The 23,023-nt window shown below is 37.6% G+C and overlaps 1 protein-coding gene and 1 pseudogene across 9 annotated transcripts in view; both read right to left on the reverse strand.

Annotated features, from left to right (window-relative positions):
* Positions 1-23,023, reverse strand: part of ENOX2 (ecto-NOX disulfide-thiol exchanger 2) — a 275,984-nt gene that overhangs the window by 181,291 nt on the left and 71,670 nt on the right. The gene's annotated exons all lie outside the window — the stretch shown is intronic.
* Positions 3,601-4,446, reverse strand: LOC116537966 (annotated as a pseudogene). The gene has a single exon (XR_004263439.1). The product of XR_004263439.1 is annotated as a transcription factor BTF3 pseudogene (transcript).

Genomic DNA, 23,023 nt, shown 5'->3' on the forward strand with positions numbered 1-23,023 from the left:
CCAATGGAAGCATATTCATAAATCCATGCTCAAAAATAAAACTGCATCCAGTCTCTATTTGCCATGGCATAAAGGCTGCCAGGAAACACCAGTAAATGGCTTACACTTGACTTTTACTAAGTATTCTTAGCAAAGCTTGTCAAAAGATATTAATTCATTCAGAAAAAATATATATAATAGTCTAAGGCAGAATAACATAGTATTGGGCTAAAAAGGGGTAAAAGCATTTTCATAATAGATCTCAGACTTGGTTTATTTTGTCTATAGCATTCACTGACAAAAGACAAACGTGTTTTCTAAGGCCAGAAATACTTAATAGGTTCCTTCACTTTCTCCTTTCATCTTTATCCCTTCCCTCCTCCAAACAACTCCTCAAAATTTTATTAGAAAATGTTACATTTTAATAACAGTATTCTTTTTGTTACTATAGTCTCTTAGATTAAGCTAACAATTATTTTAACAATACTCAAAGAAAGCTTGGAAAAATTAATGCTACGTTGTTTTTCTCCCTGCCAAAGAATATAGCAATGTAATTGTCTCCTGGAGAAGAAGCATTCTAATCATCTTTAACTTAAAAGTAAATTCATTTCAGGAAGATGCTCTGCGACAAACCATTGACAGAGCCAATCAGGGCTCCTAGGAGATTGGGAAGTGATGGATTGAGTTGAAAAGAATGCCACAGCCGAATTCAGTTCCATGAAGATTTTCAACGTAATAGTGTCTCTGCAACAAAATAGCACTGTATGAGAGTTAAAATCATGTTACATTACATTGTGAAAGGTAGGACTTAAACACTACACAGATTCTTAACACCTAAGAATTCTAGGCACTCCAGAAGCAGCAAAAGTACAAACCAATTTATCTGATTAAACAATAGAGGAAACTATTGTACCAGGCAAAGTCAAACTGTAAAAGCATAGTAACTTTCCAAAAATGCCTTTAAGAAGTTGAGATCAGAAAAGATTGAAACATTCTCTCAATCCAATTGATGTCACTAGGGTCTTGGAATGGGTCTCAAAGCCAAGGTATTACTCTTATTTGGAAGATCATTTCCACTTTCATTCCCTTCCTAATTGAATCTGTCTCCATCTTCCATTGTGTTTGTTCCATTATTATTTTTTAGACTCTCCTGCCCCTGCCCCAGTGTTAGGCTTGGGGAAACTCATCCTTTGGAGACAGATTTGGATTAGTAAATTTACAGGCTTGACAAATATAAAGGCTCAGAATTTCCTGGAAATTGGGCACTTGCCTGAGATGGTGGGGGAAGGAGAAATGGAAAAGCAGGTGAACTAAGGCTCTTGAAAACTTGACCAAGCAGCTTGGCCTCCTAAGCAGATACAGTGACAACCATACAGCAGCAGAGCAGGAAAATAATTCTACTTAAAGGTCCTTTCTTTGGGCCTTTAAAAGGCAATTGTTTTCTTTGTCACACATGTGACCCAAATCTGGCTTTCTACAAAGCAAACAGAGGCAAAAAGGGCTCTCATGTTCTTTTTGTTATTGTTGTTGTTGTAATCAGCCTACTTGCTTGCCTCAATTCAGTCAACTCAGTGCCCATAATATATTTGTCAGGAGTGTCACTGGAGGAGATCGAGACTTTAAGGCAGTGTGTCTAACCCCTGGCTACATATTAAATTCACCTGGAGCATTGAAAAAAAAAAAAAAAAAAAAACAATGCCTGGATTCCACCATCAGAAATTCTCATTAAATCGGTCAGGGTGGAACCTAAGCATCTAGTTTTTAAAAGCCACCAGGTGGCCAGACATGGTGGCTCACACCTGTGATTCCAGCACTTTGGGAAGCCACAGCAAGAGGATCCCTTGAGCTCAGGAGTTCCAGACTGGCCTGAGCAACATAGCAGGATGCTCATCTCTACAAAAAATAAAAAACAACAACAAAAAAAATTTTTTTTATCCACCAGGTGATTCTAATGTGCAGCCAGAACTGAGAAACACAGTTCTAAATAATTTTCTAATTTAAGATCAGAAAATGAGTATTCACTGCCCAAAGTTGATTTTTACTTTTTAAAGTTAAAACCAGGTAACACTTAGAAGGTAAGTTAATTTACTCTGTACCTACAATCTGTAGAGAAATGTATTGGTTGTGTGGTATAAATATGTTAGACTTAAACTTGTCCAGTTTATGGTATTTTTATGAAAAATGAGTTTCTCTTTTGGAAAGAAAGATTAGAAGGGTTACTGGCAAAAACAAAAAGAACTGAAATACTGGAAACAAATTTAGACAAAGTATCATTGCAAAATTAAGTTCCTTTCCTTCCAGAAGAACCAGCTAAAATACTTCAGAAATACTGTGTCTGTTTTCTTATTGATTTCCAAGAGAAAGATTCCAAGCTGCCTTTGGGGACTGGCCTTGAATCTCATAACCTTTGGGATTCTAAGCCACTCACCCCTGTCCTCAAGTACTCATTCATTTATTCTACTATGTGTACAATGTCATGAAAAATACTGGAAAGCACTGCAACTATAACAACATTGGATAAAAATCACACTGAATGTGGTTTGCCTATGTCACCTGTCGCCTCAGGGATTCCACTGAACTTTAGAAAGGATATGGTAAAATACAAAAAAAATGCAAAGGCACAGTTAAGTATTGTGATGGTTAATATTGAGTGTCAACTTGAATAGATTAAAGGACGCAAAGGATTGTTCCTGGGTGTGTCTGTGAGGGTGTTACCAAAGGAGATTAACATTTCAGTCAGTGGACTGGGAGAGGCAGACCCACCCTCGATCTGGATGGGCACCATCTAATCAGCTGCCAGTGCACCTAGAATAAAGCAGGCAAAAGAACATGGAAGGACTAGACTGGCTGAGTCTTCTGATCTTCATCTTTCTCCCATGCTAGGTGCTTCCTGCCCTTGAACATCAGACTCCCAAGTTTTTCAGCTTTTAAACTCTTGGACTTATACCAGTGGTTTGCCAGGGGCTCTCAGGCCTTCAGCCACAGACTAATGGCTGCACTGTCGACTTCCCTACTTTTGAGGTTTTGGGACTCTGACTGGTTTCCTTGTTCCTCAGCTTGCAGACGGCCCACTGTGGGACTTCACCTTGTGACCGTGTGAGTCCATACTCCTTAATAAACTCCCCTTTATATATACATTTACCCTATTAGTTCTGTCCCTTTAGACAACCCTGATTAACACAAGTGTAGTAGAAGAACAGGTCATAAAGACACAGGCTCTGGTCTCTGCTCTTCCATCAACTCATAGGAGAACCTTGGGTGAGTAATTCTTTGTCAGTTTCCTCGACTGAAAAATGAGTTGAACCATGTGATCTCCCAGCTCTGAGTTTAAGACAAAGAAAAAAAAAGAAGCTTAGATGGAAGAAATCCATAAAAGCATGAAATAAAACTCAGTAATTAATAGGGGCAGAAAAGGAGAGCAAGGAGAGCAGAGAGAGCCCTGGAAGGATGCTTTCCTAGTACTACCTACACAAAACTTATTTAGCAGGCAGTAAATGATTTAATAGTAGTACAGTTAAGGCACCCCCCCTCGAAAATTAAAGTACTTCCATCACTGCTCCAGAAAAAAAGCCTCCTTAAGAATTTTGCTAATTATAAACCAGAACTTGTAAGGAAGCACAGTTTTTTTTTTTTTTTTTTTTTTTTTTTTTTTTTACTAGGCAAAGAACTTTATTAACCTTGGTTTCAAACTTGATTCCCAGGCTTCTTCGGCTTAATTAGCTGCAAAGAATGAATTGTGTATAAGCAAAAAACTGAAAAGAGCTGCAGTGTCCAAGGGGCTTGGGCTTAAAAATATTAGAGATCTAGATTTTATCAGATCCATAAACAAAAATTTCTTAAAAAGCAGTCATAATATAAAATAGCAGCTCCCAGTAACTTCTTCAAGTTTTATCTTCAGAAGTTGACTCACTTCAGTTTGCCTCATTCTTGGAAGCCTCATCAAAATTCTCCACAAGATCTGGAACTTCATCATCATCCTCCTCTCCAGTAGCAAGTGGTGCTTTTCCATCCACAGATTGTTTGGGCAGAGCTTCAGCCAGTCTCCTTAAACTAGTCAGACTGTCTGCCCCAAGGTGGTTTAAGATGCTGGGTAGCATTTCTGTCAGCTGCTTTGTCTCAGCATGGCCTGTAATGGTGAAAGTGTTCGCTGCCAGAGATGCCTGAACTTTAGGGTTGTTAAAGTGGATCACTGTTCCTTGGTTTGTAAACATATTCACCTCTTCAATACCAGAGATATTGTTTACCCCTAACTTCTTTAAGGAGAACTGAAGTTTTTTATCATCTGCTGTGGCTGTTCTATGAACCACCTTCTTCTTTCTGCGAGCAGTTCCTTTCCCACCAATGAGCACTTGTGCCTGCAGTTTGGCGAGTTTTTCCTGGTTCATAATTGTTTCTTTCATCTTGTCGGAGCGGATAAGGGGTCGCGCGGGGGACTAGGGTTGGTGCTCAAGAGGTCGCGGGTGGACCAGCTCGGAAGCACAGTTTTTTAAAATGATGTTTAAATATCAGTATATATTCTAAGTAACTTGCCATAAATTAATATTATTTATAGAACAAATGTTATGAAACTCAGAACAAGAGTCTAATGCTGAAATACTAAAAGTATGCCCAGTATGGCAGAAATAAATTACCCTAATTGACCAAAGCTATGCTCACATATGAGACATTCCAAAACACACTGATGTAATGTCAAAAATTCCTGTCTCTCTCTGCCAATGTTATAGGAATTGTTATTAAAGCCAAGCATGGTATTTATGTACACATAAGAGCAAGCAACAATTACAATCTAGAGGTTTTTAAATTTAATCTTTTCATTTATTAGTATTGTTATACAGCAATGAGTATTCAAAAAAAAAAAAAAAAACTAATCAGTGTGTATTATGCAACAATCAGACAAAATACTCCTAATCCTCTGTCATTCTTTTTCCTTGGCCCCTGGGTACTCATTAAAGGTTAATTTATTTAAATCTCTCCAACATTCATTTCAATCTACTTTAATAAACTAATGAATCTTTGGAACTTTGCCTAATCAGCTTATGTTTTCTATTTTAATACATCTAGAAAATGTCTTTTTTTTAAAGCTCCTTCTTAATAATTGTCTTCCCTCTTGGAGATAGAATTGTGCTTCAGTGACAACCTGATGTGCACATTTGGTGACACATTTACAACCTCATCCACACACAGGGAATAGCTGTGGCTTGCCTATTGTTCTTAAACATAGTTACATTTTAGAGGATAGTGAATTGATTTGTATTTAGTAGGCTAATAATCCTCCAAATCGAAATGGCCATTTTACAATTTCGGGAGTGTGACAATTACAGTAAAGCAAAGCTTCTAATAACTTTGGTGCTTGTCAAATGCTATGAGGGCCTATCAATGAAACAACTCCATTCTGGTTATTGCAAACCAGAGCAATACATAGTACATACCATTTGGATTGGCAAATGTAAGTGAAGTCTGGAGACATCTTCAAATGAATAGTACAATCAAAATCGCACCTAAAATTGTTCCTTACAATCTATCCAACCACCATGTTCAATACATTTTGTTAAATGGCAACCTTGAGGAATCTTTCACATAGCTACCGTTAAGTTGAATATTGTTATGGTGGTGGCCAATGTTCAGGGACTGCGTGCCACTCTCTACATCAGAATGCCAGCAACCAAAGTCTTGGCATGCTAGCACATTATTTCTAACTACTGCCTTACAGTATCTGACATCATCCTAGAATAACACAGCTTAGCAAGTGCTTCCACAATATCCCTATGGTGGGGGAAAGTATTAACGTTGTTAGTTTTTAGATAAGGAAACTGTAGCTCAGAGAAGCTTCTGTATTTCGAAAAGGTTATAATGTGAATATGTGGAGGAGCTGAAATCTGGATTTTTTGGCTACAAATCTTTCCTCCTGTACCATGTTGCTTGCCTGGCTGTGTTTGGATAAATGCTTTTACTGATCCATGGCTCACCACTGATTAAAGAAAAAGTGTAAATGTTACCTCTAAGATGTCTGGATAAGGAACAAATAAAATTAATTAAAAATATATCATGGTATTTCTATTTCTAGATTCTTGAGGAATCGCCACACTGTCTTCCACAATGGTTGAACTAATTTACACTCCCACCAACAGTGTAAAAGCATTCCTATTTCTCCACATCCTCTCCAGCATCTGTTGTCTCCAGATTTGTTAATGATTGCCATTCTAACTGACGTGAGATGGTATCTCAATGTGGTTTTGATTTGCATTTCTCGAATGACCAATGATCTTGAGCATTTTTTCATGTTTGTTAACCACCATGGCATGTGTATACCTATGTAACAATCCTGCACGATCTGCACATGTACCCCAGAACTTAAAGTATAATAAATATATATATATTATAAATTATTAAATATAACTTCATAATATAGTAATTAATTTAGAGGATAACTTTACATAAAAGATATTAAATCCTTAATTTTCATTTTCTATACAAATTAGTAAAAATAATTAACTTATTCCTTACCCATGATCTGAATTTCAGGTAAATTTCTAATGGAAGCCGATACATTGTCAAATGTGTTTATCACCTCTGATTTTCCAAACAGAAACTCCAAGGAATTACCTTTCAGATTTCATGGTTCATTCATTATACATCTGTCCAACCATTCATTCATTCATTAATTCATCCAATCATCCAAATGACATTTATGGAATGCCTACTTTGAGGCAAGCAACAAGACAAAGGTAGACTCTTCCTGAAGCTCCTGCTGCTGCCTTACTTCCCTAGACTATGAACTTCTTGAAGACAGGGGATCCTGTGATTCCACACAGAATATAGTCAGTTCTATTTGCAGAAAATCACTTAAATACTTTTTTGACAGTGAGATTTCTGGCTCCCCCTGCCACCCACATGCCCCTCCAGACATATGGGAGTTAGGGGAAGAAATAGCAGAGTCTGCTTATCCAGTCTGACCTTTGGATAATGACTACAGTTCTTCCATCTGAGCTTGCTGCTGTTCTGCCTTGTGGTCAACAAAATGATTTGGCTCAAAATGGCAATGTATCTGTTGCTGCTTCCCAGATATCCTCCAGCAAGCTACATTATTTTTTTTTTAAATGGTTGCTTCTGCCCTTCAGCATAGAGGTGAACCGTATTATCAAATGTATTGTCTTGCTTGATACAGTAAGAAGTTGGGGTTTACAGAAAAGATACAGATAACATGAAGCAGCTGCAAAAGAAGAAACATTCATTTGGTGCTATGATTAAACAAATGCTTGACTTTATTATTTTAACAACAATAATTTATTCACATCCATCTCACAGCTACCTTGTGAGGTGATCAGAGAAGGCATAATAATTACACAGTTAAAATATGGAACTCTAAAGCTCAGAGATGCTAAAGTGACTTGTTTGAAGTTCCACAGCAAGCCAGTGGCAAAGTTTGGTCTCCCAACTACCACTCTAGTGATCAGGCTTCTCTATTAGGGTTCCTAGTCAACAGGAGACTTGCATTTTTAAAAATTACTAGGAGCCATGAAGAACTAATCCATTGTCTCAGTTTGTACTATTGACTAGTTAATTATTTAGAAATGATTTATTAAAAACAAGAAGTGAGGAATATAGCATGCCAAGCAGGCAATTCTGGACAAAAGACTTCTTTCAAGCAAACTGAGCCTTACTGTAATCCTTCCAAACTGAACATTGATTAAGCTAAAAAAGTTAGTATTTAAATAAAGAAAAGCAATGTTAAAATTTTTTGTCTGTATTAGAATTCCTTGTAGTTCTGCAAGGACGGAGCTAGTTATGCCATGATACATTTTTATTCACAAATAATGAAGGCATGAATGGTATTACTTATAGAAACCACAGAAATGTTCCATTTCTGTGGTTTCTAGACTCCTTCTAAAATATAAGAATATGGGCTTTATGCATATTTGGTACAAAATATTTATTGGATCATGTAATATTTTTAAAAGTGAAGAATTTCTAAAAACCTAGAGGGTCTTCTGATTTTTATTATCATTTAATATTTAATTCTACAAAACAGAATTAAATACTTTGTTTTAAAAATATTTTATTAAACACAATTGCATTTCTTCATCTTTCTTAGCCTCATCTTCAAAATTACCTGGGATTTTATTAACTGATTTTTCTAAGCCTCTGGCTTCTTTTTTCCTCACTGTAAGTAAACCACAAGCTATATTACACACATATATCTTGTTAAAATAGATATCACTTCCATTGTTTCCTGGACCACCACAGAAGAGAGTCCTTTGTGATCTAAGTCAATTAACCCATATTTAAAACCGTTTACATTTCAAAAACATGTATTATAACATGATTAGATCTGTAATTTATAAATAAGCAAGAAAGTGACATGTGTGGCTTAACTACCAATCCCAAATAATAGTGCTGGAGCAAGAAAATGAATTAAATGTAACACAGCCCAGTCATCCTAGTAAAAGGGATTACAGATAGGAGCTGGGATAACTTTGGGAGAAGTCAAACATATATAAGAGGGTTAATGAATTAAAAAGTTGGTATAGGTAATTTAAAAAAAAAAGAAAAAAGAAAAATGCTCACTACTACCAAAAAATTCCATAGCATATTATTGAAACTGCCACATCAAATATTTTAACATACCCCTCCCTAGGGACAAACAGAAGTTTGCTTGGTATCGTGCATTTTCTAGCATAATGTTTTGATAAAAGGTTCTGAAAAAAAAAAGAAATGAATTGTATTTTTTCCAAAAGCTACACAATGCATTCACCTTTTCACAGAGGATAGAGATCATGAAGAAAAGTGAAATTCATATGGACCCTAAACCCCTCATTTTAGCCCAAAGTTTCTGCCTCCTTCCCCATCAGAATCTCTACCAGAGCACTAATAGGTAGCAAAATTGGCTGATAGAAGCATCATTCTCCTATTCCTTGCCTGCCCACCCTCTGCAAAAAGAATTAATGAGCAGTAAAGTTACCAAAAGTCAAGCAGCAGAATGGAGAATAAAGAATACCAAGGTTATGGATAACCTACAAACCAGATAATGAACTCTTGAACAATCAAGACTTGACTTAAACCTCAAACCTCTAACCTTCTTGCTTAGAGCCATCATTCTAACTTATATTTAGTGTCTTAAACACAGAACTGCCACAGGATTGCAGTTTGTCTCTAAGTCCTTGTTTATAGGAAATAGAGGCAAAAGTGACATCTAAACTTTGGCACTGGGAACACTGTTAGTAGCCTCTCCTTACACTCCATTATTTCCCTCATCTTGGGCACCCAAAGATGTTATTAATCTTTGTAGGAGCCCTGAACATTATAAGAGATAGTTGACAACTGCACTAGTATCTCTTGTTCCCTCTCAATGCATATGCCAGACTTTAGTTGTTCCATCGCATTCACCTAAAAGGCTTCTCTTTGGTTTTTCTTTAATGCTTTCTTCCTTCTCTTCCTTCCCATTACTTAATGTAGTAGGGCCTCTGCACAAAAATATAGTCTTGGTCCCCTACCACTAAAAAGGTGATCTCACCTTTAGAATTCATGTCAATTTATAACAAGCTTCCTGTTATAGCTATTCTTTCCAGATCCAGATTCATTTCTCAACTCAATTTTCTGAATCCTGGTATCTTCCTTAGTGTATAAGCCATTAATATCTCAATTCATGGAGATATCACACTTCCTGGTAAAACGCTGTCTATTCCACTTAACTATGGTCTGAATGTTTATGTTCCCTGCTACCCAAAATTCATAGGTGGAAACCTAACCCCCAAGGGTGGTGGTATTAAGACGTGGGGTGTTTGAGAGGGCATTAGGTTGACATCTCCCATGAAAGGAATTAGTGTCCTTATGAAAGGGGCCTCAGGGTGTTTATTTGTCCTTCCACTATGTGAGGACACATACAAGGTACCATATATGAAGCAGAAAGCCCTCACCAGGTACCAGATCTGCTGGCACTTTGATCTTTGACTTCTAAGCTTCTAAACTATATGCAATAAATTTCTGTTTATAAATTCCTCAGTATTTTGTTATAGCAGCCTGAACAGACTAAAACACCATCACAGTGATGGTTTCAAGGCAGCTTTTGAAGTTCAAAACTGCTTTTCCATATTTTCAGAAATGTTCTTTCAACAAATAATGCCAAGAATAAAGGAAAAACAGTTACCAAGTCTGGAAGAACATTCAAGCTGAATGTGGTGGAAGGGCATAGAATAACAGTCCAGGATTTCTAAATTATACATTCCTAAATTAGACATTTTCCTAGGAAAAATGTCTGAGATAGTACCAGTAACAAAGTATTCCTTGTGACCATGCCAATGCTATTAATTTTTTCCTACACTGGCTGCCCATTCTATGCTCTACCTGTGTTCCTTTTTGTTTTAAAAATTGCTTTCAAGCCATGCTGTGTAAGTCCAGTTTCTTTCTCCTAAGCTAATGGCATCTTGTCTGCTCAACACTCACCCCCACCCACAATCATGGGTACACATGCATATGTCATGACACACCACCATATGTCATATCCGCAGACTCTCAATACATGCCTGGTGACACATTTTACAATGATCCTCTGGCTACTTTGCCCTGATATCAACTCATTCTAACACTTCTTATTTTCACTTCATTAGAGGCATGGAACTGAGGCAGACATAGTTAATGGAGTTACTGTCTCCTTCATTTAGGAAAAAATGCCAATGTCAAAAGCAAAGTTCAAATCTGTGATGGCAATGATTGTTCCTGCTCACAGATGGAGAGGATCAGAGGAAACCCAGATTGGAAGTATTTATCCCCAAGGCTTTACCATAAGGAAACAGGCAATTTTATTAGAAACAAGTAATCCATAATTTGCTGTACATCAACTGCAGTGGTATGCTCAACTAGTAGAGTTCACATAGAAATACTTGCATCTGTTTGTAGGAGATTCCTTCTACCAGACTGGGCAAGGTGTGGTCTCAGAGTACATTATCATTTAAACAAAGGATGCTAGGAATTACAGCTGATAGAACCAGAAAAACGCTTGCTCTAGTGTACAAAGTTTGGCTGATACTTAACCTTTGCTAGGGGAAAATAAAAAAATTGCAACCTGCCACACTGGCAGCCTAGAGCACTTTTTTAAAACTACATTCAAACCTTACACTGTTACAGAACATTGCTGTTAATACTGCCATGTAGAACTGAGAATTTCTACCTCCGACTTACTGAAAAAGCATCTTCTACTTAACATATTCAAATAAATGTAATATAATGTGCTAGCAGAAGTAATTAAAAACAAATAAATAAGGACTACGTAACTGCATGAATATTTGCATAAATTCTTGCACAAAAGAAGGATAATAAGTGGACAATAGAATGCCAAAATATTAACAATGCATCATAAGGATTTAAAAATTATTTTTTCCAAATCAGCAAGATGTACTAAAATGTAACTTTTATCATTATTAGAGCTTAAGTTCTCCTTCTAGAATTACAACTGACTCAGTAAGGGTTTTGTGCAAATCGTTCGATCAGGTTTCATGTTCATGATATTTATTTGGAAACAGCCTAATGGGGCCCAAGGACTAAGATACCTCATTAATTAGATTCCTTCACATGGAGTCCAAGATGAAAACTACCAACACCAAATAGCATTCTACAGTTACAAAGATGTTTCATATCATTTCATATTTACAAAGGTATCTCATATCATTTCATGTTTAATTTTTATAACTCCGGAGGTTAAAGTAGGTATTATTATAACTTTTTTAAAAAAATAAGAAAACTGAGGTTTAAAAAGGTTAATTGGCCTGAGATAGCTCATTAAGTGTTAAATTAGTATCAAGACTCCAATTTTAGTGTTCTAGTACACAGTATAGTGCCTAACACATATGAGTACTCAATTAGTATTTGTTGAGTTGAATGAATGAATATAGCATGCTACTTCCCCTAACTACACTTGACCTAATTTTGCTCATTTGCAAACAGTCCTATAGCTACATTCCAAAGTAGTTGATAAGGTCATTTATTTTCCAATAAGGAAGCAAAATGCCATTGTGAAGACAAATTTAGCCATGTATTTTGTTGACATAAGGCCCATGAGCTGAAAGAGCAAGATATTCAATGCCCAGCCATTATAAATTTTGGAAAAAAGTAGGTAAAAATTTCATAGGGTTGCTTTAAAATGATGAACTGCTTATCATTATTATTTTGATGGGTAGGGACTTTTCAGTAAGGTTGAATGGGAAAGCAGATTAAAATTTGGAAAGACATTTGAGTTCCCAACATGAAAATCAACAAAGCCTCATTCTATGTCTTTCATTCATTCACAGAGAAAAAGAAGTTTTAGAGTTGGCAGGGACCTTGGCAGTCACCTAGTTTAACTGCTGTCTCTTCCACCCCACCAATGCTGCCATTTTATTAGAAGTCAGAGATAATTAATGGCAGATCCAGCACTAGACCCCAGTCTCCTCATAGTCCCCAGGACTCCTCATAGGAGCAGTTGGGGACTTATATCCTCTCTATGGGTGCCATCTAAAATTATTTATTTTAGTCTAAAGTCATTCCTTAACTAAGGGGAGTACCATGTAGCCCTACTCGAACATACGTGATTCCCTTATAGTACAGCTTAAGTGGAAACAGGTTGTGTTATGATTAAATCCTTCTCTGGCCTTTTGAAAAAACCAGAATAGTAAAGTAAGAAGGGCTCTGGAATCAAAATGTCTAGCATGACAATCCTGCCCTGCCACTTGCTGACTGTGCAGCTTTGAGCAAGATAATTAACTCCTTGAACATTAGTTTCTTTGTCTGTAAATGAGGATATTATCTAATTCACAGAGCTTTGTGGTACTTATATGAAACAATCCAAACAAAACACAGTCAACAGATAATCGGATACATAGCAAAAATACTCAGTAAAAATGAGTTACCTTTTACTCATTCTTCCTTACTTGTAGTTGCTCTAGATACCTGAGCTTAAACAGATCAAATAAACCTTGGATCACTTTCCTTTTATTCAATTAACATTTATTGAGCAATTACTACATGATAGGTTCTGGAAATATAACAGTGACCAAAACAGACGAAAATCCAGGCCCTCGAAGAGCTCACATTCTAGTAGCAGACACAGAAAATAAACAAAACAAATAGGTAAAATATATAGTATATTGGTGATTAAGCACTTTGTCCAAATACAGGAAATATATTAGGTATGTTAGCAAAAGCTGTGGCCTCATTTTCTAGGAAACATTTGGTGCCTCTTATCTTCCTCACCTGTGTTTTAAAGAGCTAATACAACAAAAACTAAGACTTCTTTACATAGCCCCTTCTAATCTTGGGACACAAAGGTAAATGGCATAAAATATGGATAGGGGAGTTGTATATGTGAAGGGGTTAGAAAATATTTTTGGTAATTGAATTATTCAGAGAGCAAGTTCCAATATTTAGCCATAAAACTGTAATTAAAAATATATACAAAAATACCACCAATTAGATACAAAGGAGGGCATATGCAGCTTTGGAAAAAAAGATTCAAAATCTGTAACATCTGCAAAGCTGGCAGAAATTGTTATTGATTGTAGCAGGAAGGGGTAGATCCCAAACTCTGGCAAATGTGATTTGGGTGGGATAGTAAATAGCTTAGCAAGACTAAAAAATCCTTTTGGGAATAGCCCTATATCATAAGGACCTCTCCTTAAGTTATATTCTCCAAGCATTTTCAGTCTCTATCACCTTATTGAGCTATGAAATGTATAGATGTTCATTTTTTATATTGTCTCTCACTTCACAGAACTAGAGACTAAACTACTAATTTTATATCTTCCTTAGTACACTGTAGAATGCAGATTTATGGTGGGCTACTAATTGCCCTTGTATGTGATATAAAGACCAGTAAGTTTTTAGCTATTTTTAATTACATAAGTCTGGTCAATATTTTCTTCAAGATCCTCTGGCCTGGAAGTGAGTTTCTGTTGTGTTCCTATTGACCAACAAGAAATAGTGATAAAGGTGACAAATGCAGCAAATGACAATGTTCATGAGAGTTTTATTAACTTTATTAACAGAGACATACTGCTTTAGTTACCTGAAGATATCAGAAAATTACAATTTGTTTCATCTTTGTTGGTAGCTGCACTAGCTATTCCATTACAGAGGAGGAGTTGATTTATGTGCAGCTGTTGAAAACACAATGAACCAGTCACCACAATTTTAACAAGTGTTGATGCTGGCATATCCACTTCAGATAGCATCTATAACACTGTCATGAAGAAAGTTTACAGTACACTACCTAAAGTAATGATGCTAGTTTCATATTTGCCAAAATTGGTGTCACTACTATAGTACTGCATTCTACTGGGGTGACAATGAAAATTCACTTTTTCATGGTCCTTTAAACAAGGCCAAAGCGTATGTCCAAGACTGATGTTTTTTATTCTCCCCAAAGTAAGCTTTATACCACTTGGACTAGGATAAAACAAAAGTTTGTGTTGATTGTCCACAATTAAGTCCCTCCTTAGATTGCTTTCCCTCTTCTCATTCTTTATGCACTAAAATTGTGAGTAGAACAATTTACAAGGAAGGTCATGGTTACAGTTAGGAAGGGGGTACGTTTTTATTACAAGTTAAAGTTAAGTCTTCACCCCAAAGAAGGTTACAAAATGTGTGTTGTGTGTGTGTGTGTGTGTATGCAGAACAGATGTAGACAAGGAGCAATAAGACAATGTGATACATACTTAAAAAGCACTAAAAAATGGAGTGAGATGATTGAAAGTGGAAAGACGAGCAAAATGGTGGAATAGAACTTCTAGCACTCCTCTCCCCACAGAAATATCAATTTGAACAACTACCTACACACAAAAATATTGACATAAGAGTGAAGTAAACTAGGTGAGAGACTAAAGCACTTTGGTAGAGCACAGAAATAAGAAATGATACATTAAATAGTGTAAAACAGATAGTTTCATACTACCCACATCACCCTTCTCCCAACCCCAGGCAGCACAATATGGAAAGATATCCTTTGCTTGGTAGAAGAGGAGGGAAATGAGCACCAGATATTACCGTGGACCCCAACACCAGGCTGCCTCAGTAAATCCCACTGCTGGTCAGGCCCCCGTGGACCCAGACTTTAGGCTGGTACTCATAGACTGAACCACTAAGCCCACCACACCATCAGGCTAGCTCCCACAGACTCAGTATCCAGCCATGACATGTAGACTCAGTCTCCATGTCCACTCCAGGGCTAGGCCAGCCCCAGTAGCCCCAGGCTTCAGACTGCCCCCAGCACCAGGCTGGGCCACCATGGCCCTAGGCTTCAGGCCCATCCTAGCACCAGGTCAGCCCCCACAGTCCTATTCATCAGTCCAACACCCCTGGATATAGTCTCCAGGACTGCCCAGTGCCAGGCTAGCCCCTGAAGCCTCATACTCCAGGCCTACTCCAGGCTTCAGACTAACCCACAGCTAAGTAGACCCATATAGTATTAGGTTTCATGCCCGCCTCAATGTTAGGTCAGCTCCCTGGCCTCAGGCACTATGCTGGACCCCATAAACATAGGCTTCAGGCCTGCCCAGTGCCAGGCAAAGTCCCTGTGGGCCCACCATCCAGGCCAGCCCCTGTGGCTCACTGCTTCTTCAGCAAACCCATGCCGGGCCTGCCCCAGCAGACGAATGATTCAGGCCTATCCCAGTAGACCCAAGCACTGGGCCAGCCCTGACAGACCCAGACTCCATGCCAGCCCCACACTCTCTGGTTGCAAACCATCTCCACTAGCTCCAGGAACCAGGCTGGCCCCTGCACACCCAAGCTCTACAACTACTCCAGCACCAGACTAGCCTCAGGCTCAAGGCTAATCTCTGTTACCCAAGGCTTCAGCAGCATTAGGGACCAGGCCTACCTCAGAAAACCCAGGATACATGCCTACCCCAGTAGAACCTGGTTCCAGGACAGCCCCCAGCCGAGGCTCTAGAACCACCCCTGCAGACTCAGGTTGCAGGCCAATCCCTGTAGATTCAGGCTTTCTGCCCACATGAGTGGTCTCAGGTACTAGGCTCACCACAGTGCCAGGCTAGCCCTCAAGGACTCAGGCTTCCAGCTTATCCCAGGGGACCCAGATGCCAGGCCCATCCCAACACTTGGCTAGCCCCTATAGACTTAGGTACAAAGCCCACCCTAGCACCAAGTCAGCCCCTGGAACTCAGGCTTTAGGCCACCCTACAAAGATACAGTTTCCAGTTCCACCCTAATGGAATTAGATTCCAGGTTTATTCAAGTAGACTTAATCAACAGGTATACCACAATGAATCCAGACTCCAGGCTCAACCCCACCCAGCCAGGCACCAGGTCCATCCACCTGCTGACCCAGGTACTAGGCCAGCCTGCTCAAAGACTCCAACAGCAAGACTACCTGTGGACAACACCAAATGGTCTTCCCAGAATCTCCAATTGGACTGACTAGTAAAAGGCTTTTGGAGACGAAGCCAGTTTGCAAAGCTAGAATAAGCCCATACTTTTAAAAATATGCAGATACCAATGCAAAAATATCAAGAACGATCAGGGAAACATAATCCCACCAAAAGAACAAAATAAAGCTCTAGTAATCAACTCCAAAGATAAAAAGATTTATAATATGCCTGACAAAGAATTCAAATTGTTTTAAGAAGGCTTAGCAAACACAAAACATACAGAGAAACAATTCATTGAAATATAAAAATGACCAAACTGAGAAATTAAAACATTTAACAGACATTGAGATTATTAAAAAAAAAAAAAAAACAGAAATTCTGGAGCTAAAAAATACAATGAATTAAATGAAAAATGCAATACAGAGTGTCAACAGCAGGCTTGATCAAGCAGAAGAAAGAATGTGAACTCCAAGGCAGGTTATTTGAAAATATACAGTAAGAGGAGAAACAATAATGAAAACAAAGGATGAGACGTCACAGGATTTATGGGATGGCATCAGTAGAGCAGAAATTAGAGTAATAGGAACTAAAGAAGAAGAGAGAGAGAGAGAGGAAAAAAGGGTATAAAGCTTATTTTTAAAAAAATAGCAGAAAACTTTCCAAATCTGGGAAAAGATATAAATAGCCAGGTAAAAGAAGATCAAAAGTCTCAAATCAGATTCAATCCAAAAATGACTACACTAAGACATATAATCAAACTGTCAAAAAGCAAAGAGGGCATCCTGAAAGCAACATGAGAAAAGAGGCAAATCACATATAAGGGAAATTCAATAAGACTAGCGGTGGATTTCTCAGCAGAAACATTACAGGCCAGGAGAGAGCGGCATAGTATATTTAAAGAGTTAGAGAAAAAGAAACCTAGCAACTAAGAATAAACTTTACATAGCAAAGCTGTCCTTCAGAAATGAAAAATAAAAACTTTCTCAAACAAAAGCTGAGGGAGTTAATAACCACCAGATCTGGCTTAAAAGAAATGCTAAAGGGAATTTTTTAACATGAAACAAAAATATATTAATTAGCAACATAAACACATACAAGTATTAAGCTCATTTGTAAAAGTAAGTATATGGTCAAATTCAAAATACTCTAATACTGTAGTAGGAATGTATAAATCACTTACACATTCAGTATGGAGAGTAAAATACAAACTATTAAACATAATGAGAGCTACAAATTTTTTTTCCAAAGAATAAGTATCTCACCCTATCACCCAGCCTGGAGTGCAGTGGCATGATCATAGGACAAATCAGCTTTGAAGTCAGGCTCATGCAAATCTATCTGCCTCAACCTCCCAAGTACCTAGGACTATAGGCATACATCACCACACCCAGCTAATTAAAAAAATTTTTTTTCTTCTAGATGGAGTCTTGCTATGTTGCTAGGCTGGTCTGAAACTCCTGGCCTCAAGAAATTCTCTGAGTCTCAGGGATTACAGGCATGAGTCACCACACCTGGCCAGTTACAAGAATATTTTAAGAAACACACAATATTAAAAGAGGTAAATTGTAACATCAGAAACATATGATGTGGTAGAGGGCAAAGTAAAAGTGTAGAGTTTTTGTATGCAAAGTTAAGGTGTGATCAGCTTATAATAGCATATTATGTGGATTCAAAGCATACCACTAAAGGAAATCACTTTATCACAAAAGAAGATGGCAAGAGAGGAAGAAAGGAACAACCGATCTGTAAAAGAACCAGAAAACAATGAAGAAAATGGCAGTAGTTAATTCTTACTTATCAATAATTACCACGAATATAAATAAATTATATTCTCTAATGAAAAGATAGAGTAACTAGATGAATTTGCTTTTTAGAAAAACCAAGACCCAGCTATATGCTGCTTACAAGAGAGTCCAAAGGATTATAAATCGTTCTGCTATAGGGACACGTGCACACGAATGTTTATTGCAGCACTGTTTACAATAGCAAAGACCTGAAGCCAACCCAAATGCCCATCGATGATAGACTGGACAGGGAAAATGTGGCACATATACACCATGGAATATTAAGCAGCCATCAAAAATGATGAGTTTGTGTCCTTTGTAGGGACATGGATGAACCTGGAAACGATCATTCTCAGCAAACTGACACAAGAACAGAAAATCAAACACCACATGTTCTCACTCATAGGTGGGTGTTGAACAATGAGAACACATGGACACAGGGAAGGGAGCATCATACACTGGGGTCTGTCGGGGAAAACAGAGGAGGGACGGGGGGCGTGGGGAGTTGGAAAGAGACAGCATGGGGATAAATGCCAGATATAGGTGATGGGGAGGAAGGCAGCAAATCACACTGCCATGTGTGTACCTATGCAACAATCTTGCATGTTCTTCACATGTACCCCAAAACCTAAAATACAATAAAAAAAGAAAAGAAAAACACCCAAAGCCAATATTATACTGAATGGGCAAAAACTGGAAGCATTGCCTTTGAAATCTGGCACTAGACAAGGATGCCCTCTCTCACCACTCCTATTCAATATAGTATTGGAAGTTCTAGCCAGAGAAATCAGGCAAGAAAAAGAAATAAATGGTATTCAATTAGGAAAGGAGAAAGTCAAATTGTCTCTATTTGCAGACAACATTATTGTATATTTAGAAGACCCCATTGTCTCAGCCCAAAATCTCCTGAAACTGATAAGCAACTTCAGCAAAGTCTCAGGATACAAAATCAATGTGCAAAAATCACAAGCATTCCTATACACCAATAACAGACTTAAAGAGAGTCAAATCAAGAAAGAACTGCCATTCACAATTGCTACAAAGAGAATAAAATACCTAGGAATACAACTAACAAGGAACGCAAAGGACTGCTTCAAGGAGAACTACAAGCCACTGCTCAAGGAAATAAGAGAGGACACAAACAGATGGAGAAACATTCCTTGTTCATGGTTAGGAAGAATCAATATCATGAAAATGGCCATACTGCCCAAAGTAATTTATAGATTCAATGCTATCCCTATCAAGCTACCAATTACCTTCTTCACAGAACTGGAAAAAACCACCTTAAACTTCATATGGAACCAAAAGAGAGCCCGCATAGCCAAGTCAATTCTAAGCAAAAAGAACAAAGCGGGAGGCATCAGGCTACCTGACTTCAAACTATACTACAAGGCTACAGTAATCAAAACAGCATGGTACTGGTACCAAAACAGAGATATAGACCAATGGAATAGAAAAGAGGCCTCGGAGGCAATGCCACACATCTACAACCATCTGATCTTTGACAAACCAGACAAAAACAAGCAATGGGGAAAGGATTCCCTGTTTAATAAATGGTGTTGGGAAAACTGGCTAGCTGTGTGCAGAAAGCAGAAACTGGACCCGTTCCTGACACCTTACACTAAAATTAACTCCAGATGGATTAAAGACTTAAACATAAGACCTAACACCATAAAAACCCTAGAAGAAAACCTAGGCAAAACCATTCAGGACATAGGCATAGGCAAGGACTTAATGACTAAAACACCAAAAGCATTGGCAACGAAAGCCAAAATAGACAAATGGGATCTAATTAAACTCCAGATTTTCTGCACAGCAAAAGAAATAATCATTAGAGTGAACCAGCAGCCAACAGAATGGGAAAAAATTTTTGCAATCTACCCATCTGACAAAGGGCTAATGTCCAGAATCTACAAAGAACTAAAACAGATTTACAAGAGAAAAGCAAACAAACCCATTCAAAAGTGGGCAAAGGATATGAACAGACACTTTTCAAAAGAAGACATATATGAAGCCAACAAACATACGAAAAAATGCTCATCATCCCTGGTCATTAAGAAATGCAAATCAAAACTACATTGAGATACCATCTCACGCCAGTTAGAATGGCGATCATTAAAAACTCTGGAGACAACAGATGCTGGAGAGGATGTGGAGAAATAGGAACACTTTTACACTGTTGGTGGGAGTGTAAATTAGTTCAACCATTGCGGAAGACAGTGTGGCGATTTCTTAAGGACCTAGAAATAGAAATTCCATTTGACCCAGCAATCCCATTACTGGATATATATCCAAAGGATTATAAATCATTCTGTTATAAGGACACATGCACACGAATGTTCACTGCAGCACTGTTTACATTAGCAAAGACTTGGAACCAACCCAAATGCCCATCGATGATAGACTGGACAGGGAAAATGTGGCACATATACACCATAGAATACTATGCAGCCATAAAAAATGATGAGTTCGTGTCCTTTGTAGGGACATGGATGAACCTGGAAACCATCATCTCAGCAAACTGACACAAGAACAGAAAATCAAACACCGCATGTTCTCACTCGTAGGCGGGTGTTGTACAATGAGAACACATGGACACAGAGAGGGGAGCATCACACACTGGGGTCTGTTGGGGGGAACTAGGAGAGGAACAGCGGGGGCTGGGGAGTTGGGGAGGGATAACATGGGGAGAAATGCCAGATATAGGTGATGGGGATGAAGGCAGCAAACCACATTGCCATGTATGTACCTATGCAACAATCTTGCATGTTCTTCACATGTACCCCGAACCTAAAATGCAAATAAAATATATATTAAAAAAACAAAAGAAAAACCCATGTATAACATGAGAGCTACCTTCTTAACAAAATTTTAAATGTACAATAGAATATTGCTAACTATATGTACATTGTTGTACAGCACATGTCTAGATCTTTTTAATCTTCCATAACTTTAGTTACTTTTTCTTCAAGGGTCTATTGAAGTTACATTTTTAGTGATAGCAACTCTCATACATTTGCAGGTAACTTCCAAAGCTTATTTTATATGAAGTCATAACATATATAATCTGGTATCTTACTTCAAGTTGCTTCATTTTAAGTTAATGACAAGTATTCCAGGTTGTGTAAGAATGACACTCTCTTTTACACAGTTTTACATTTAAATAATAGGACCTTGATATATTTTATTCCATTAAAATTAAAAGGTCTTGTTGAGCAAAGGCAGTAAGTAAAGTTAAAAGACAAGATGCAGGCTGGGAAATGATATTTACAAAGCATGAGGGATTAGTACCCAGAATAACTTCCTTCAAATCAGTAACAAAAAGACTAACAACCAAATAGAATAATGAACAAATGATATGAATAGGCATTCTCAGAAGAGGAAACTCGCATGGCCAATAAACACACGGAAAGTTAATAAACTTCACTAATAAATGAGAAAATGCACATTAAAACACAGTGAGACATTATTTCATACCTATGAAATTGACAAAATATTTAAGACTGACAATACTGAAGTCTGAGGATGTGGAACCTTCATAAACCACTTGAGGGAGTATAAAGAGGTACAACAACTTTGGAGAATAATTTGGCAATATCTAGTACAATTGAAGATGCATACCTTCTGCAACCCAGCAACACTACTTTAAGGTCAAAAACATCTCACACGCATGCACAAGATGACATCAAAGAATGATGTGTATTGGAGTACTTTTTGTAGTAGTAAAAAATGAGAAGCAATCTAAGAAGTCTATCCATAAGGAAATTGACAAATATATTAAGAAATAATCATTCATAAAATGAAATATTCTACAGTTGTTAAAATGAATGGATATGTACAGCAATATAGACAAATCTCAAAAATACATGATACATACAGTATTAGACAAACTTTACAAACATTTAAACTATGACAAATACTCTTCCTAAATTCATACATGTGTACAAACACATGGCTGGTAAAGGGTCATGCCAACTTAAGGGGGGTAGTTCCTCTGGGGATGAAGGGAGGGAAATATCATAAGGGAAGGGCACAAAGTAAACACCAACTGGTCAATCATATCTGTATTCTTAATAGGTTGGAAACAAATACAGAAAATATTAATGTTTGGTAAATCTATATGGTGGGCATAACTGTCCAGTAGTTCTCCCTTAACTGCAGTTTTGCTTTCCACAGTTTCAGTTATTTGTGGTCAAGCAGAACCTGGGAAAATTAAATGGAAAATTCCAGAAATAAATAATTCCTAGGTTTTAAATTGTGCACCATTCTGAGTAGCACAATGGAATCTCACTCATTCCACACTATTTCATCTGAGGCATTGATGATTTATCCCTTCATTCAGAGTAGCTGTGCTGTATACACTACCCACCCATTAGTTGCTTAGTAGACCTCTCAGCTATCAGATCAATAGAATACAAGAAGAAGGCTGAGTACGGTGCATAAGATATTATGAGAGAAAAAGAGAGAGAGGTAGGAAGAGAAGGACCATATTAATATAACTTATTACAGTATATTGTTATAGTTCTACTTTATTATTGGTTATTGTTGTTAATCTCTTACTGCACCTAATTTATATATTAAGCTTTATCATAGGTAGGTATAGAAAAAATATATAGCATTATATAAGGTTCAGTACCATCCATGGTTTTAGGCTTCCACTGGGAGTCTTGGAACATATCCCTTGCAGATAAGGAGGACTACTGTATAACATGTTTTCTCTATATTTAAAATTTTTCATAGTATGTTTTATGAAAGAATAGAGAAGTGTGTTTCCTTTACAACTATCTATGGTCACACTCAAAAACTAAAGTTAACCATGTGGTAGACATTATGTCAGCTCTGAACCCTGTTTTGTCAGCTATCAGCTTATACAGTACAAACAGAGAGACAGGGTTGGGCTTTGGTGCC

This window comes from Sapajus apella, unplaced genomic scaffold (assembly GCF_009761245.1).
Source record: "Sapajus apella isolate SASKATOON/1434 unplaced genomic scaffold, GSC_monkey_1.0 scaffold115, whole genome shotgun sequence".
Classification (NCBI taxonomy): Eukaryota; Metazoa; Chordata; class Mammalia; order Primates; family Cebidae; genus Sapajus; species Sapajus apella.